Below are 7044 nucleotides of genomic sequence, written 5' to 3'. Positions count from 1 at the left end.
CCTGCTTCACTCAGTTCCTTCAAGTGCCTCCTAACTGCGTCGAGATCTTGTGGTCTGATTGGGCGTGGTCTATGTTTAAAGGGTGTCTCATCGCTCAACTTTATTTGGTGCTTTACTTTACTTGTGCAACCAAAGTCTGTGTCATGTAGTGCAAAAACTTCAGGCATTGCACTGAGCTTTTGTGTGATTCGTTCTTTCCATTCGTTTGGGACAGGAGAGTCTCCAAAGTTTAAGTTTACTTGGGCAGATTCACCTGATTTCTGTGACGTTTGGATCTGATTGGCTGACACAACTTCCTGGATTGCGTGAATTTCAGCAATGACACTCCTTGGAGGAATGACTATGTCATGTTGACTTTCATTACGCAGCACAACTGGAAACTTTTGCGAACATTTGTCGGGAAGGTTAAGTAAACAGTGTGTGACTAGGACACCACCTGGTAGAGAAGATGTGGAAGGTGACTCAACTACAACCCACTTGTCTGATGTTTTGATGTTTACATGGAGTAACCCTTCTAAGACTTTACTCTGACCTGCTGGTAGGATTTCTGGCTCTTTCCCAAACAACCTGACTAGACCAAGACTACTGTTTTCTTTCTGTTTTTGTCTCTGCTGTAATACACTAAGTACTACTCTGTAACCATAAGGTAGAGCTTGGAGATCAGCATTTGTCTGGGCGAAACTCTCATAAAGGATGTCTAGAGTGTTGGTACCGATTAATAACGATGACTGAATGTTGGAGCGTGTGTCTGGAACAACTAAGATAGATGTGGACACACTCATTTCAGAGCTAAAACAGTCTTTTGGAAAGGTAATATCAACACTAATATACCCCGAATAAGGAACAGATTGACCGTTTGCCGCTTCTATCTCAAGTAACTCATTTATCGGGTGGATCTCAAGGTTTGAGAGATTGTTTTCATAGAAGGATTGAGACACCGTGGTCACTTGAGACCCAGTATCAAGGAGAGAGCTGCAATTTTTACCATTGATTTGTACTTGAGCAGTGTACTTTGCTCCAACTAAACCTTTTGGTAGTTTTGCAGTGGCTGATTTGTTGTGCAAGAAGCGCTTTTTAGATCTGTTAGAGTTTTGGTTGGGACTCGATTCATTGGAAGCACTCATTTGTCCCGTAATGAGAGCTGGTTTCAGTTTAAAGGCTGGTTTCGATTTTGTTTATCCCACAGTGACTGTTTTTCCTTTAATTGCTTTCTCTTTTCAGCAACTAAAGCTGGGTTGGGATCGTCGGAGCAGGCGGAGACAATATGTCCGTCCTCGCCGCACTGGAAACAGTACCATGGCTTGGGTCTGTTTTTAGTAACTGGGGGTGTCGATTGGTTTGGTTTGGGATTTGTCTTGTTGGCTTGTGTGTCAGTTTTCTTTTTATTTACACTTGGGGGGTTTAGTCTTGCAAGATGGCTCTGGAGTTCAGCGATTTGGGCTTTTAACTCTTTGACAAGCTTGTTTTGGGAAGTGACTGGTGGTTCTGTTTTTTGAGTTTTCATTTTTGTGAACTGATCCTTAAGCTCAGTCATTTGCGCACGCATTGTAGTTAGATCCATTTGCATTGCAGAGTCCAGATCAGTGTTTGCAGCTAGGGCATGTGAAGCAACTTTGGGTTTGGTAGCAGCAAAGTGCTTTTTCATTCTGCTTTCTTTGGCTATGTGTTTGTCTTCTTCTACTCTTAACTGCAGAAGAAGATCTGCAAATGGGGGTGGGGAATCTTTCTTTCTTTCTAGCTGAAGGTCTGCTAAAAGGGAATTATCCCAACACCCACGACAGAACTGACGCAATAAGTGTCGGTCTGTCTCACTGGCTGAAACGCCACCTCTTTTCTGGGCTTTAATGAGATTTGTTTGCAATCTGTGAAGATAATGGGATGGCTTTTCACCCACATCTTGGAGCGTGTTTAGAAATTTGGCAAAAAGCTCATCGCCATCCTCTACTGTGCCAAAAGCTGAATTAAGCAGCTCAATGTAAGCGGAAGGCAGCGCTTTGGGGCCTAAAGGTTTGACTACATTCGCTGCAGGTGGCACAAGACTGTCCAAAATCTTCCTAGAGCGCTTTAAATCTGACAATTCTGGATCTTGGAGGACAAGCTCAACACTATTGCGCCATGTGTCAAAGTCTACCTCATGACTGGGGCAAGGAATTTTACCAGAGAATGGCCTCAAGCGGAAAGAGTATGACTCTTTGGACAGATGGGCTTCACTTCTGACTATGTGCTCAACAACTACTTTTTGCACTTCTGAGGGAGTTAAGAAACTCTGAGAAAAGTTTGTCGATTGAGCAAGTGGTGTTGGCTTGGCTGGTTCGGTTGGATTAGCATTCAAGTTGAGTGGACTCGTTTGTTCAGTTTCACTTTGGGTTCCCTTTGTGACAAGTGGAACATTGATGTTTGGTGTCTCAGCTGGTTCGGTTTCAGTTTCATTTGTTATTGACTGACTGCATTTTGCAATGTGCTCATTTAAAACTGCTTCAAATGACTGTCCTGTCAGTCTGGCTATTTCTTGCAGTTTGTTGAAGAAACTGTTGGTGGCGCTACTAGTGACCGTTTCCATGTACTCAGAGGACAGGGCTCTGATCTGGCATGTTTCAGTTTGACTTCGAAGCGTATGAGGAAGCAAAGGCTCAAGTGCTTCCAGGGCAGCTCCACTCTCGTACTCCACAATAGCATGTTTGTGGTATGGAGACTGCAGATTATCAATTTTTAAGGTTCTCAGTATACGCCCATACTTTGTCAAAAAGTCAGTTAACTCAGCATCAAGAGCATCATCAGTAAACTCACTAATAATGACTGAGTTTGGGATTTTTATGTTCTCAGTGTTGACTATGTCCATGTTTTTTTTTTGCCGTTTTTTTTTTTATTTTGGGGTCTGGGTCAAAAAAGTCGTTTTCAGTTGCAACTTACAACACGTGAAAAGCCGTAGAATAACTCCTGGCTGGCTCGCCAATTCTGTAACGCCCTAGTGGGGTAATTACAGGGTAAGATCATCTAATAGTGTATCACACAAGAATGGACCAGAAGAATTTGGTAAGGTACGACTGCTGGAGAAATTCACAGCTTAACACTACAGATATGTAAGTAAAAGACCACAGACCAGAGGATAAGTTTAAATAGCCGGCTTGTATTAGAAAAATAAAATAAGAATAAGGACATACAACATTGACAACATAAAACATAAAATATACAATAGAAAAATCACAACTTTGTGTGAATCCCTTTTTGTTAAACCCTTTTTGTGTTTAATTCAGTTTCAGATCTATTTTTAGTTTTACTGGTTGCAACCTTTTAATTAATTTTCTATTCAAGTTATTTTTATATTCAAGTGTTTCAAAGTATAAGCTAACTAATTAGTTTAAATCACATTTAGGTACCTTTTAAGTTGGACAGTTTGTTTACAACAAACACAATTGTAAAATACCCTTTTACAATTATTAGAAAATAAAAATACAAAAAAATAGAAATAAAAAGAATTCAGCAAAAGGCTGAATCAAATCTGTATTTCACAGAAAAAGTCTCTTCTCCCTTCACTCTGACTTAGCAGTTCAGTTCAGTCTTTATCCTCTGCAGTGTTGCAGAAGTATGGTTGAATCCTACCAGTTCAGATGAAAACCATGCACCTATCAGCAGAGGGCGTAGCACTCGAGGCAGATGCACAGTTCAGAAGGTCCACGTGGTTCGAAGGCTGGTTCGAGAGCGGCTCGCCATCTTGTTTCAAACACGTCTTCTTCAAAGTTCACTTTAGCTGGATATTTTTCAACCCACACTAAATGGCCAAGTCCCGTTTATCACGGTACCAATCTCCGCACTGGAACAGGTTGGAAAGCAAAAATACTTATCCAACAACTTTTAGACTTGTTTTCTGCTCTCCTTTCTTCCTTCCCCGCAGCAGCACCGCCTGTATGCGTTCTCACTGCTCTCTAATCTGCAGAAGCTCCGTGTATGTTTCTGCCTAGTCTCCTTTTCTCTTTTTTATGCAGCAACAGCAGCTCCGTGCATGTCTCCCTCGCCTAGCAGGTACATTTCCGGGAAACAATCCGGTTGGCTGATGCTAGTCACATGGGTCACGCAGCTGCGTGCTTAATAAGAAAATACACTTTTTTTTAAAATTATTATTATTATTAAAGTAGACTGAACAAATAACCCACGAATTAACAGTTTTAAACTTTTAACAAATTCTTATAAATAAATAAAATATGAAAAACGTTTTAAAACATTTTATCATATTTTACCCATTTAATAATTCTTTTTTCAAATTTATTTATTTCTTTTTTATTACTATTTATAACATACTTTCACTTTGATAAACACTTAACCTGGGTTACAATAAGTTTGAGAAAAATTAATTTGTAGACAACTGTGTGCAGCCACGGGGCTGGTCATAATCTAGCATTAGTTTGTATTGGGCTCCTGTAAAGCAGTACGTCTGCCACCGGGACGGAGGCAGAAAAGTTGCAAGTGCTGTTTTCTGGCCAGAGACAGCAGGGGGAGATGAAAACCCCCCCAATCTCCCCATAAACACTTGTAATACCCTCAGAGGGACTACGAGAAGGATTTATTAGGGTGAAAAAGTTACTTAGTAACACTTTAATATTTCTGTCTATCCAGTCCTTGTATTTTTTCAGCGTAACAGGCACATTAAATTGACCAATAGGATCAAATGATACGGCCAGTTTAATATACTAGTTACAGATAGCATTTTGGGTTCATTATTTTTGAATGTTGGACTAAAGCATTTCATGTAATTCAAATAAAGTTAGCCTCAATAAAAAAGCGTGAAAGTGGAAGTAAAATCATTTTTTTTTTTTTTTGTACACTTCATTGGGTAGATCTTGCCGTCACTGTTATATTCTGCTCTTAATATACAAAAGACCACAGAATATCTGTTAAACCCGACTGGATATTCAAGTTTTAATCAGAACTTGCACACAGGTACATAACTGGGCTGTAACCAACCGCTTTCACCCATATAACCTCCGTGTTGTCACTAACATCTTTTTATTTTATTTAATAGAGAAACAATTTATTCTGGTTTCTTTATTAGGGCAAATAATGTATTCACACCAAAGAGCAACCACTTAAATGTGTGTTATTTGCATTTCTTTACATTTGAGGCAAACCCTGCCTATCAAACCAGTATGAAACCAATAACCCTGCAGGGGAGGCTGAAACAACTGGTAAATGATAGCATGAAAGACAACAACATTTAACATCAATCAGCACTTAGTCATAAAATTTAAATAGTTCATTATTGAAAAATGTAACACTGTCCTTTAATTAACGTGTTGAACTCTGGTACAGCTTGGTTCGTTCCCTTCTTCAGCTGCTTCTTGGCTTTGCTTACGTCCTTCTCCACTCTCTTCCAGTCCACTTGAATGTAGCCGCTGTTGTTGGCTATCTACAGCAGGAGGAGACCTCCGCCTACAGTTGTGGCAGCCACTTTCCCTACCTACTGGATCAGGTAACCTGCACACCATCCACTGGCTCCTCCTATGGCGATCTGTGTGGCCACAGAGTATTTCTCTGCCACTAGACCAGAGTTCTTCCCAAAAAGGCGGTTTTGGCGTACTCGGTTAGATCCACCACTTGGTCGTAGATCTCCTCCTCCCGGTCCTTGTTGCTGTTTGCCATTTTGAAATCCTTCACCATGTCTAACTACTAATAACTTAACAATAGTTCCTATTGTTACATCTTTTCTCTTTTGAAAAGTTAGATGTTTCACATATTGTAAAATATACATATATACAACTCAATCATTCAACATTTAACTGTAATAAACTCAAATTGCCCCTTTCTGTTTGCAGAACTGAAATTCTAACCTACTTCTCGTTTTCTGTAACGAGGCATCATGTGAATGAACGAAAAAAATTCTCAAACTTAAGGGGATTTATCTCAAAACCTTAGCATAACAAACACTTTATTCAAACACTCCATTTATTACTGTCACATAAACTTTGTCATTATAGCACCCAACATGAACTCTATATTTATTTCACACACATTTTCCCTCTTTTCTTTTCTTCATGGCATTTTGGTCTCATTACTGTATGACTAGATCTATTGGTGACTGGTAAGTCGCTAGGCTCAGCTACTGCAGCTTTTTCAGAGACAGCATGTGGAGGACCTGGTTCAGACTGATGGGGGTCAGGAGGATCTCCGATCTGATCATCCAGGTTTGTACCTTGAGTGCGTCTCAAGTGTCTCTGATTCCTCCTTATGACACCACCTGAGTCCAGCTGGACCTCATAGGATCTTGAATCAATCTGTCGTTGTATCCTGCCTGCTTTCCAGACAGTGTGGTGATCCAGTGGCTTCTAACAAAGTCCCCTGTATCAAGTGTTTGAAGATCTCTGGCTGACCTGTCGTAGTAAGCACATTGGCGATGTTGTTTGTTTTTCAGGTCCTGATGTACTCGTGTGACTTTTGGGTTGAGAAGCCTTGGTTTAGTGGGAAGAAGTGTTCTGGTGCGGCGGCTGAGTAACCTCTGCACTGGACTGGTCTCCAGGCCCTGTGTTGGTGTGTTGCAATGGTCCAGGATTGCAAGATACGGGTCCTGACCAGCAGCTTTAGCTTTAATCATCAGTCTCTTAGCCGTCTTCACGGCCGACTCAACCTTCCCGTTGCTCTGTGGGTAGTCCAAGGAGGAGGTCTTGTGTTGAAATTCCCACGGCCTGCTGAATCTTTGGAACTCATATGAAGAGAATTGTGGTCCATCATCTGAGATGACCACAACAGGAATACCTTGACGGGCAAAGTGGGCTTTTAGTTTCTTTATTACTGTAGTGGACTTTGTATCAGATAAATAAACCATTTCCTAGAAATTTAAATAATAATCCACTGTAACAAGATATTCTTTGTTGTTAAATGAAAACACATCTGTGCCCACTTTTTCCCATGGTCTGTTTGGAATTTTGCGTGCGAGTAGAGTCTCTTTCTGCTGTTTGGAATCCAGTGACCTGCAGATATCACACTTGGCCACATGGGTTTTGATGTGATCGTTCATGCCCAGCCAGTAGACACACTCTTGAGCCCGACGTAGAC

The 7044-nt window shown here is 40.8% G+C and overlaps 1 pseudogene; it reads right to left on the bottom strand.

The window, feature by feature from the left end:
* Window positions 1–5251: 5251 nt before the first annotated feature.
* On the bottom strand, window positions 5252–5634 carry LOC114481901 (FUN14 domain-containing protein 1-like; annotated as a pseudogene).
* Between the last annotated feature and the right edge of the window lie 1410 nt (window positions 5635–7044).

This window comes from Gouania willdenowi, chromosome 19 (assembly GCF_900634775.1).
Source record: "Gouania willdenowi chromosome 19, fGouWil2.1, whole genome shotgun sequence".
Taxonomy (NCBI): Eukaryota; Metazoa; Chordata; class Actinopteri; order Blenniiformes; family Gobiesocidae; genus Gouania; species Gouania willdenowi.
This window is presented reverse-complemented; position numbering and strand designations above follow the sequence as displayed.